Source organism: Lepidochelys olivacea, assembly GCF_965140295.1.
Source record: "Lepidochelys olivacea isolate rLepOli2 genome assembly, chromosome: 1".
Taxonomy (NCBI): Eukaryota; Metazoa; Chordata; order Testudines; family Cheloniidae; genus Lepidochelys; species Lepidochelys olivacea.
Genome location: NC_140411.1, coordinates 31492327 through 31505100, shown reverse-complemented (window position 1 = coordinate 31505100; position 12774 = coordinate 31492327).

The window sequence follows — 12774 nt, the reverse complement described above, 5'->3', positions numbered from 1 at the left end:
TAGGCTAAGGCCTTTGGCTAAGCAGCAGAGGCAGCCGTAAGCTGGGAAGCGACAGGTCACATCCTCGCATTCCAAACTAGTCACATTGAAAGAAGGTGCCTTTGGGCTGTTAGGAATACACTCCTGTCCTAACAATGCCTATCACCTCCAGAGAAAGGGAAGTGCCTAGAAGCTGTAAAAGGAAACTTAGTATGATAGCATCCTATCTGGCAAGAACTCACTTATCAATAGCTGGGATGTGAAATCATCACTTCTGTATTGTTTTGTCATTATAGTTCCCATTTTGCTATTGTTTGTCTGTATAATCTCTGTCTGGTTCTGTGATTGTTTCTGTCTGCTGTATAATTAATTTTGCTGGGTGTAAACTAATTAAGGTGGTGGGATATAATTGGTTACATAATCATGTTACAATATGTTAGGATTGGTTAGTTAAATTTCAGGAAAATGATTGGTTAAGGTATAGCTAAGCAGAACTCAAGTTGTACTACATAGTCTGCAATCAATCAGGAAGTGTGTGGGTGGGTGTGGGGAGGGGAAATGGGAACAGGGAATGGGGGTGGGGAAATTGGAATCAGGTTTTGCTAAAGGGGGAAATGGGAACAGGGAATGGGAGTAAGGAAGTTGGAATCATGTTTGGCTAAGGGCAGGAATGGGAACAAGGATACAGGTGTAAGGCTCTGTGGTGTCAGAGCTGGGAAGGGGGACACTAAGGAAGGAAACTGGAATCATGCTTGCTGGAAGTTCACCCCAATAAACATTGAATTGTTTGCACCTTTGGACTTCGGGTATTGTTGCTCTCTGTTCATGTGAGAAGGACCAGATAAGTAAGTGGGTGAAGGAATAAGCCCCCTAACAATGATATTTCTAAATGGATTATAATATTGTTTTCAGATTGGGATTTTTACTTCAATGAAGCAAGCACTCTGCTTGTTGGACAAAGACACATAACTAGGATAGCCGTGTTGTACTCTGAATTAACAACCTGATACTTGATGAGGTTGCAGAAGGATAAAAATGCTCTTTAGTATCAGCTCCTCATGTTTTCTTTAAGATACTTACTGAGCATATTTTGAAACCTTCTTCTAACGGTCCCATTTAATTAGATTCCTATCAGTTTAATTTTTCTTTACCCATTCAAATACTGTGCTATAAGCACATTTGTAAATCACATTATTCTTATGCCAAAACATTTTTGTGCAATGAATGATTGTTCCTATTCTGTAACAATTACTGACGCAAATTAATATCTTTGAATAAGGATGGCACTTAGTGATGCTTTAGACCTTTAGAAGCCTATGTTTATGTTACAGGCAAACAGAATCCTTCATTCTATCCTTCTAATAACAAATTTACTCCTACATGATAAAGAATTAAGAATGCACCAGGGTTATTGTTCCTTTGTAATTTATCGCCAGAACAAATGATCTTCTTGGACAGCTTGTTAGCACGAGTGTCATTTTGTTAAGACGTTAAAAAAACAACAAACAAAAAACCAGAAATGATTTATATGGGTCTTAACATTGTAGCATGCCGCCTCTTTAGTCACAACTGCACAAGGTCAGAATTACATTTTGCTTTAGAATCTTCGAACCTGGTGTCTCATTCATGCTTGTACAATTACTGCTGGGATGAATTATGTGAAGAATTCCATTCAGCCAGAACAGGATTACTACGATGAGCATATTACCTGCAGTAAGACTGATTTACGTTAGGGAGCTTTATATTTTCTAAAAGGGCAATCATGGGGACTATCTCATCATAGTAAATCCTGTAAGAATTACACTTGATAATGTTCCCTGGCTCCAGGGCAGATGACAAGGCAAGCATTTAAGAAACACTCCATACATCAGCGGAAGCTGTCTAACCGAGAAATATATTCCTCTCCCCCCCCCCGATTATTTGTGTTTTTAAAAACTGGGGGTGCATAGAGGAATAATTCAACATGTTTAATTAGTTCAGATGGTCCTTTAGGATTCTGATCTGGTTTGTTTTCTGAATCTCCCCAAATTCCAAAGGGTATTCAGATCACAGGTTTTGGTTCAGGGTGCATCTCTATTAATTTATCTGCATATTAAAAAATACAAACCCTGGGGATTTCAGTTAAATAGCAAGGTTTTGTCAAGTTGCTCCTTTCCAATTTCATAATTAACCATGATGCTGGCATAAGATTATAGTGATACCTGTGATAAAATACAGGCTGCAAGTATTGCCATGGGTTTCTACTTTAGAGGAATTATATGTTAAACAATAATCCTCTGATGCTTATGGGCTTGCTCCACAGCTCATTGAAGTCAGTGGAAAGACTCAGGCCCAGATCCACACAGGGACTTTGGTGCTGTGACACTCAGCATCATGGCACGTAAAAGTTAGGAAATCATAGGAACAGCACTGCGATACACAAACCTAACTCAGGTGCCTGGGCTCCACAGTGGAACAGTTTCAACAAGAGAGATTGAGGAAGTCTTGTTGGAACCCTTTCCTGAGAGATAGTGGGGCCAGGAAGGTCCTGATCATGTTGGCAGCCTCTGAGCACACCTATGGGATTGAAGCCTGCACATGACTTAGGCAGACACAAATGCCCATCTTCCCCTGGTTTGTGAATTGCTCTGGGGTTTAGGCAGGAGATAGACATCTGGACACCTTGAGGGAGGCAGGAGTACACATGCCCAGAGGCAGAAACATAGGCTCTGAGGGAACTTTTACCCTGAAAACTTAAGTGTCAGGTGACTTTAGGTGCCTATAGGGCTTGGTGGGAGGTTTTTGCATTGCAATGGAGCCAAAATTGGGACTTAAGCACCTAAGCCTGAGACTTAGGCACCTAAATCTGGCATTTAGGAGCTTAAGTACCTGGATCTGAGCCTCATTGACCTCATTGGGCTCTAAAGCATTCTCTATGTACCTGGAACATACTTTGCCATTGACTGGGAAAAGGAAATAACCGGGGTACATGTCCATTATTATGGTATCCCAGCTTGTTCCTGTGGCTAATAATGTATCGGCTTATGTTAGCATGAAGATTATGGAGCAGGCTTTGGCTTGCAATGGTAAAACCTTGATTGTTAGATTACCAGACATGATCTGGGAAAACTAGGTTGAAACAAGCCCTGGAGCAGCCTTTGAGAGGGTATTGCTCTCTGACTGGTTACAAGCCACCTGCCATATTTTGCTAGCTGGTCAGGGAGCATCTGAGACCATTGACAGGGAAAGATGCTCTTAGAACAAAGACCTGAATCCACTTTAAGAAGCAAATTGGCTATGACACTAAAGATGAGCTCTCCAAAGAAGTTGTTCACCTGGAAATATTTGTTGTGTGTGTTGGCACACCAACAATTTATCCATAGTTGTGAACAAAAGAGCTTCGGTTAAGGACTTCTTTAAACCAAAGTTCATACACCAGTAAGAACCACAATATAGTTAATTTATATACTTAATTCAACCCTGTTGCCAGGAATATAAGTCAGTGGAGAACTTGGCCCTATGTGCTGGATCAGACCATAAATATCCATGTCCCTTAATCACCTAGAACACTTACATACCTTACATACTAACTATACTGCATTTCAGAGTAACAGCCGTGTTAGTCTGTATTCGCAAAAAGAAAAGGAGTACTTGTAGCACCTTAGAGACTAACCAATTTATTTGAGCATGAGCTTTCGTGATGCATCCAATGAAGTGAGCTGTAGCTCACGAAAGCTTATGCTCAAATATACTGCATTGTCTCTCAGAAAATAGACTGGATGGTCTTTAACTTCTTTGACTATTTCTATGGCTTTTTAAAAAACGGACAGGATAAAATAAACTCCAAGTTCATCTGCTCTTGCTAGTTAAAATTTGCTATCTAACATAGTTGCTTCTGTACAGGAGATAGTCATGCTACAATGCAAAGAATATCCTTGAAAATGTAAAAGAACAGAAGAAAACTCTTTGGTAAACCTTCATTTCCAGGGCATCCACAAACAATTTCTATAATTATAATTCTTAGTCACACCAATCAACATTTTTAATTAACTTCCAGATCTCTGTACTTAATTTGTGTAACACAAGGTACAGCACCTGCCAAATCTCCCCAAACCACTTCCCATTTATACATTTTATTTATTCATTTGTTTTGTTTGTGCATTTATTTAATTTGGCCCAATGTAGCCCAAGCAATTTAATCTCAAATGTGTAAGCAATTCAAACAGAGACCAAATATTGTAAACAATATAACTTCCTTAAACAAACATAATGAAAACACACAATCCAAAGGGCTAGTAATAAAATCAAACTCCGTAAGAGTATGCATCTGAAGGAAATGCTGTACATTCGCTGAATGTTTTGACCCCCCTTCTAATCCAATCCAAATGAAAGCTATTTTATAGATTTAATCCTCAACTAGGTAAATTGATTGCATTCAATGCATTTGAGCTATATTGAATTACACCAATTGGGATTCTGGCACTGAAAGCTTGAGAGGGTTTACCAGAGGTACAGTGGTGTTTAGAACATATTCATTGCACTGTCTCAAGGCATGTGGCGTGAAAAGGTTGCCAGTATTGTCCTGTGGGTGTGTTGGGGGGAATCACAAGGCAAGTCTCTTACAATTGTAAAAAAGAAACCCCAAGGGGCATATTATTGGGGTAATGCCATAAAAGGATGTTCAAATTGAATAAGATGTCCTAGTACTAAAGTGTGTAAGAGCAGTGCAACCAAGGAAGGTGCTATAAACTGAATACCAATTCTAGTCCCCCAACACACTCCTGAAATTGCTTTTTTTCTCCATTGATTTTGATTCTCTAACTTTGGAATGACTTCTCCACAGTGATGCTATAGTACAAATCCCCTAATGATGTCCCATTGGTCTCTATCACTTAGAAAGCTGTGTCTTTGGCTATTTCCCAATTGCCTGGGGGAATAGTGCTATCAGTACTGCAGCCCTTCCTCTAGCTCCTTTCTCCAAAGAAACAAGGATATTCAATCAAAGTAAATCTTTCTTAATGGGTTTCAAATCCATTCAGTTACAGTTCCGCTGTCAGACTTTTTATAAGCACATTATTCCATTAGGTGTTTAGCAGCTAAAATATTGCAACATTTTATTTATTTAGGGTTCTGTTTATTAAAATGTTCAGACCATAATATGAAGGACACAGGAGGAAAAGAGTAAATAACAATATCACACTTCCGATGATCATCAAGCAGATGATTTCTGTGGCTATTACTCTGGTATTTTTGTTTTAGCCTTTTATTTTTTGCTTTACAATTTTAATATTTTAAAGAGTCAATAATCACTCTTGGCCCTGTTAGAAGCTGGATTGTTAAGTCTCCATCTACCTCTATCCTGTCCATAAATGCAGTATTAGCATGTGTGAATGTTTCTACGTGTGTGTAGAGAGGTAGATTCAATCATCACCATCATCATGGCAAATCCCAATGGGACATAGCTTTCTTGCATATCGAGCACCACCCAGATCAGTCTGGCTAGATCCTTAAGGTCGACTGGATAGATATTCAGTTTGTGTCCATCATTGGAGATCTTATTGCACCACTGAAGTTTTTGGTGGCCACCTGATTGCTGGCCGTGTCATGGCATTCCTTGGTAAATAATAGCCCATAGTTATCTAATAACAGAAGAACAAATTGTTAGATTTCTGAGCTTTAGAAAGAGATACACAAAAGTCAGAATACACACTACGTCCTGCAGCTGACTCCTTGTGGGTGGGCTCCAGCACCCTTGCAGAGCCCTATTAACGTAAAGGAGCTCTATGCAAGAAAAGCCAATTAGAGGATCAGGGCCCTAGGTCACTCAAGAGAGCTGCTTTGCTGTGACAGTGGGGGACTGAAATCACCATCCCGGTGCTTTGGCTCTGATTCAGGAGAGCCACAGCAAGGTAGCGCCATTTCCCCTCCAATCTACCTGATAAGAGTGATTTGCATTATTGGCAGCCTCTAGTGATTTCTGTTGGTGCACCTCAGCCTGATAGTGCAGTTTAAAGAGTTACAGGGGCAGGCAGGAGGACACAGTGAAAAAGAGAGATGAAATAGTAAAGCTATAGAAATGAAATAACCGTCAGAGCTCACAGTTGCAAAGAATTATGCAAGGAATCCAAAGGCTCATGAGGGAACTCAAAGACAAGATTAGCTCCAAGCAGTTCCTACACGTCTCTCTTCTCTTCAGTTCAGCAAAATGGGCCACTGAAGTAAGCCAAAGGATTCTGGGTATCTTGGACAGCAATGGAAGTGAATTTGTGTGTGAGAGGAGGAGAAAAGGGATCTAGGGGTTCAGAGAGAGCCTCAGAAGGGTAGCAGGAGCTGCAAGGAATGAGTGAGGAAAGGAAGAGGACTCTGAGAAGGTGGCAGAATCCAAGCCACATGTTAAGTATCCAGGAGTGTAATAATTTTTATCCAATCTGACTAGATTTACAGCTTTGTGTCTGAAGAGTTTGATTCAGGAAATTACCACATCCCTAGTAAATTCAAAAGCATTTCCAAGTTAGCACTGATACAAACAACGCAGTTTGTTTCATGTCAGCCATTGGCGGAAGGCCTCCAGGAGTCTTGGTTTTTCACAATCATATGGTTCACTAGTTAAAGAGGTTAGACTTGGATTTACCGCATATGTTCAGGGGGGAAAAAACAGACAGATGCTGTGCATGGAGAGAAAGAAAATCCACAATAAGGTGTGATGCTGAATTTAGCTGCATTTTGTTGCCTTTATCGATGATGAATACTCAGCATGTTAGAAAGCCAGGCTGTCAGTTTTGTCCCCAGCAGAGCCACACTTTGCATTCTCTTTTCCATCCTGGAGTGTGAATTCTCTCTTTAATGCTTGATTTCCATCTGTATCTCTCTCCCCACAAACCATGAGGACAGTGCATATTGCATCCCTGCCTCATGGTGATTTCATGCTCTTGCATTTCTTGCAGAATACATTTAACGTATATCCCCTCTTCCTGTAGTATTATCCCTGTCCATCTCAACTGCAGATGTGCCACATTTTTCATCCACCTTTTTCAATGATGGAATAAGGAGAAGGTAGATATGAGACTCACTGGGGTTTCAGGATAAGATTTTTAGGAGCTTTTCCAAGAATCTCATAGAATGAATTTGCTTTCAAAGAAGGATTCCCTGTGTGTTTAGGATAGTTTCCTTTAGAGCCCAGCTTGACTGCCTGCAGCTTGTCTTATGGGATGCAGCTGGGAGGTGTCCACTCTGGTACAGAGCGAACTTAAAAATTAGTCATGAGGCTTAAAGCTTAGGTACTCAAGCAGGGAAAGGCTGCCTGGCATAGGTACTGGAACTAGGGGTTCTGGGGAGGGCTGCCTCACCCCTTGGCTTGAAGTGATTTCCATTATATACAGGTTTTACAGCTTGGTTCAATGGCTCTCAGCAGCCCCACTATACAAATTCCAGAGTAACAGCTGTGTTAGTCTGTATTCGCAAAAAGAAAAGGAGGACTTGTGGCACCTTAGAGACTAACCAATTTATTTGAGCATAAGCTTCCGATGAAGTGAGCTGTAGCTCACAAAAGCTTATGCTCAAATAAATTGGTTAGTCTCTAAGGTGCCATTATACAAATTGTTGCAGCACCCCTGCTGCCTGGAGAAAGGTAAGGGAAGCTTAGGAACAAAAGTATTATCAGGGAAGCATGAATACTCAGGAAATGCTCTGCACTGAGTGAGAGAGTGAGCACTGGCATTAGCAGAGAAGATCTGTCTGGAGAAGTTTTCAGAGCTCTCAGTGATTCCCAAAGCATTTTTATGCAAATATATATTCTGATTAATTTATAAACTGTTTGTACTTTCTACTTATTTTATCAGAGTCCATATTTATGCACTGCCTAAGTTTGTTTACATGTTGGATTGTATTTTTGTACAATCTTTTTCCTTATCGGGGAGGTTAAAGTTCCATCTATGTCAGAATCTCAGTTTTGAGCAAAAGTTGGAGCAGCTTATAAGGAGGAGCTGCAAAAAGTACTGCTCCCAGCCCTAAAAGGATGGCCTTCTAGCCAAGAGATCTGAGATCTGTTCCCACCTCTGCCCTGTATAGAACTGGCTGAAGAACATACACCATATTAGGTCATCCTGCATTTTGTCATCAGCTGACAGAAAAAAAGTTAGACAGGTAAATTATTTAGTAATATTATTCTATTTACTCCAGAACAATTTATTTTTTCTCTTGAACAGGTCACATACTGACCTCTTACTGCCTCAATCCCCTCAAAGCGAGGAGGTAATAATACTTAACGGTATATAACAACGATTGCGAGGATGAATTCAGCAATGTTTCTGAAGTGCTTTGACAGCCTCCGATCTAGAAGTGTAAAATATCAGTAATTTAAAAAAAATATTTATGTATTCTGGTAATTATTTGTTATTTATTTAAAGTAGTTTTAAAATGGGTAACTAGGGTCTTTTCTCTGCATAGAGGTAGTTGTAATTTAATGGACTTTCCAGTTATTCACAGGGCATGTCTCTCCTGCCCAGAATGTATTAAGACTTTAAATAACACTATAGCTCTAGAGCTAAAAATTTACACCAGCCACCCCCTTATCCCATTACATTTATCCACTCCTACACACACACACACACATTTTTACACATGCCCACATGGGGCTGGGGAGGAACCATACTTTCCATTCCCCAAGATACTCCACTGTTTCAAAGTTTTTCTGTTCCAAAATGGAACAAAACCATTTTTTTTTTAATTTCTCACAAAACAAATTCTAAAAGTATTTTATTTGGGGTCAATAGAAACATTTTGTTTTGATTTAGACTATATATATATAGTCTAATAATATATAATAATGTATAGTCTCATAATGTATATGAGAGAGGGCTGGAAACTAACAGGTGGCCCAGCACTTTGATCACTTAGGCATCAATCAGTTCCCCTGGAAAAGGCAGATTGGGGAATATACAGCTAATTAGCTGATAAATCTGGGAGGGCTAATGAACCAATTACACATCAGCTGAGGGGAATAAAATATGACACAGGACAAATAGGAGAACCTGTGGTAGCTAAACCAATTTGCTCTGAAATCTCAAGGATGAGATTCTTCCCTGCTATTCTTCCCTGACCTTATAGAAAAGGGGTAAGAAACACAATTAATAATTTACAGCATAAGACTGTATTGGTGATGGGAATGTAAATAAATTCAACAAAGTTGCCACTTCAGGACAGAGGATGAGAGGATTTTGGTGTATCAGGGAAGGGATAGAGTGCACCTCATTACTACACACACACACACACACACACACATTTGTTTCAAAAAGTTGTTTTGAAATGAAAAACTTCAACATTCCATTCTGAAAATGCTGAAATTGGGTGTTTCAATATTATTAAAATGCTTTTTTTTCTTTTTTTCTGAAATGAAATTTTGTCAAAATCAACATATATTCTTTTAAAACATTTCTACTTTGACCAAACAATAGTATCTTCTGTCAGAACACCATTTCAACACAAAAATTCAGACAAAATTCTTCTCAATGCCAGGTTTGAGGGAGAGCCAGGTAGAACTCAGAGAGGCTGTAGGATGGACTGTAGTGTATTTGAGATCTTACCTTGGAACTGGCTGTGATGGGCACAGAGCTCTGTCTGTGCAGTATTGTTTACGGGATCAGTGCCTTGGTTAATCATAGAATCATAGAATATCAGGGTTGGAAGGGACCTCAGGAGGTCATTTAGTCCAACCCCCTGCTCAAAGCACGACCAATCCCCAATTAAATCATCCCAGCCAGGGCTTTGTCAAGCCTGACCTTAAAAACTTCTAAGGAAGGAGATTCTACCACCTCCCTAGGTAACACATTCCAGTGTTTCACCAACCTCCTAGTGAAAAAGTTTTTCCTAATATCCAACCTAAACCTCCCCCACTGCAACTTGAGACCATTACTCCTCGTTCTGTCATCTGCTACCACTGAGAACAGTCTAGAGCCATCCTCTCTGGAACCACCTCTCAGGTAGTTGAAAGCAGCTATCAAATCCCCCCTCATTCTTCTCTTCTGCAGACTAAACAATCCCAGTTCCCTCAGCCTCTCCTCATAACTCATGTGTTCCAGACCCCTAATCATTTTTGTTGCCCTTCGCTGGACTCTCTCCAATTTATCCACATCCTTCTTGTAGTGTGGGGCCCAAAACTGGACACAGTACTCCAGATGAGGCCTCACCAATGTCGAATAGAGGGGAACGATCATGTCCCTCGATCTGCTCGCTATGCCCCTACTTATACATCCCAAAATGCCATTGGCCTTCTTGGCAACAAGGGCACACTGCTGACTCATATCCAGCTTCTCGTCCACTGTCACCCCTAGGTCCTTTCCGCAGAGCTGCTGCCTAGCCATTCGGTCCCTAGTCTGTAGCTGTGCATTGGGTTCTTCCGTCCTAAGTGCAGGACCCTGCACTTATCCTTATTGAACCTCATCAGATTTCTTTTGGCCCAATCCTCCAATTTGTCTGGGTCCCTCTGTATCCTATCCCTGCCCTCCAGCGTATCTACCACTCCTCCCAGTTTAGTATCATCCGCAAATTTGCTGAGAGTGCAATCCACACCATCCTCCAGATCATTTATGAAGATATTGAACAAAACCGGCCCCAGGACCGACCCTTGGGGCACTCCACTTGACACCGGCTGCCAACTAGACATGGAGCCATTGATCACTACCCGTTGAGCCCGACAATCTAGCCAACTTTCTACCCACCTTATAGTGCATTCATCCAGCCCAAACTTCTTTAACTTGCTGACAAGAATACTGTGGGAGACCGTGTCAAAAGCTTTGCTAAAGTCATGAAACAATATATCCACTGCTTTCCCTTCATCCACAGAACCAGTAATCTCATCATAGAAGGCGATTAGATTAGTCAGGCATGACCTTCCCTTGGTGAATCCATGCTGACTGTTCCTGATCACTTTCTTCTCATGTAAGTGCTTCAGGATTGATTCTTTGAGGACCTGCTCCATGATTTTTCTGGGGACTGAGGTGAGGCTGACTGGCCTGTAGTTCCCAGGATCCTCCTTCTTCCCTTTTTTAAAGATTGGCACTACATTAGCCTTTTTCCAGTCATCTGGGACTTCCCCCATTCGCCATGAGTTTTCAAAGATAATGGCCAATGGCTCTGCAATCACAGCCACCAATTCCTTTAGCACTCTCGGATGCAACTCGTCCGGCCCCATGGATTTGTGCACGTCCAGCTTTTCTAAATAGTCCCTAACCACCTCTTTCTCCACAGAGGGCTGGCCATCTATTCCCCATGTTGTGATGCACAGCGCAGCAGTCTGGGAGCTGACCTTGTTCGTGAAGACAGAGGCAAAAAGAGCATTGAGTACATTAGCTTTTTCCACATCCTCTGTCACTAGGTTGCCTCCCTCATTCATTAAGGGGCCCACACTTTCCTTGGCTTTCGTCTTGTTGCCAACGTACCTGAAGAAACCCTCTTGTTACTCTTGACATCATTCGCTAGCTGCAGCTCCAGGTGCGATTTGGCCCTCCTGATTTCATTCCTACATGCCCGAGCAACATTTTTATATTCTTCTCTGGTCATATGTCCAACCTTCCACTTCTTGTAAGCTTCTTTTTTATGTTTAAGATCCGCTAGGATTTCACTGTTAAGCCAGGCTGGTCGCCTGCCATATTTACTATTCTTTCGACTCATCGGGATGGTTTGTCCCTGTAACCTCAACAGGGATTCCTTGAAATACAGCCAGCTCTCCTGGACTCCTTTCCCCTTCATGTTAGTCCCCCAGGGGATCCTACCCATCTGTTCCCTGAGGGAGTCGAAGTCTGCTTTCCTGAAGTCCAGGGTCCGTATCCTGCTGCTTACCTTTCTTCCATGTGTCAGGATCCTGAACTCAACCAACTCATGGTCACTGCCTCCCAGATTCCCATCCACTTTTGCTTCCCCCACTAATTCTTCTCGGTTTGTGAGCAGCAGGTCAAGAAAAGCTCCCCCCCTAGTTGGCTCCTCTAGCACTTGCACCAGGAAATTGTCCCCTACGCTTTCCAAAAACTTCCTGGATTGTCTATGCACTGCTGTATTGCTCTCCCAGCAGATATTAGGAAAATTAAAGTCACCCATGAGAACCAGGGTGTTCGATCTAGTAGCTTCTGTGAGTTGCCGGAAGAAAGCCTCATCCACCTCATCCCCCTGGTCCGGTGGTCTATAGCAGACTCCCACCACTACATCACTCTTGTTGCTCACACTTCTAAACTTAATCCAGAGACACTCAGGTTTTTCTGCAGTTTCGTACCGGAGCTCTGAGCAGTCATACTGCTCCCTTACATACAGTGCTACTCCCCCACCTTTTCTGCCCTGCCTGTCCTTCCTGAACAGTTTATAACCACCCATGACAGTACTCCAGTCATGTGAGTTGTCCCACCAAGTCTCTGTTATTCCAATCACGTCATAATTCCTTGACATCACCAGGACCTCCAGTTCACCCTGCTTGTTTCCAAGGCTTTGTGCATTCGTATATAAGCACTTGAGATAAGCTGCTGATCGCCCCTCATTCTCAATATGAGGCAGGAGCCCTCCCCTCACAGACATTCCTGCCTGTGCTTCCTCCTGGTATCCCGCTTTCCCACTTACCTCAGGGCTTTGGTCTCCTTCCCCCAGTGAACCTAGTGTAAGCAGTGTCAGGATGAGCTCCACCCTGACATCTGGTGGTGAGGTGTGGCAAGTTGTGGAAAAGAACTTCAGGGGCTGATCTCATTTGCATAGGCACACCCACCCCGCCTAGAATGAGGCCATAGCTGCCCAAATGGTCATTTTGGCTGCTGTGGGATCCCCAGTGTCTCTGTTATT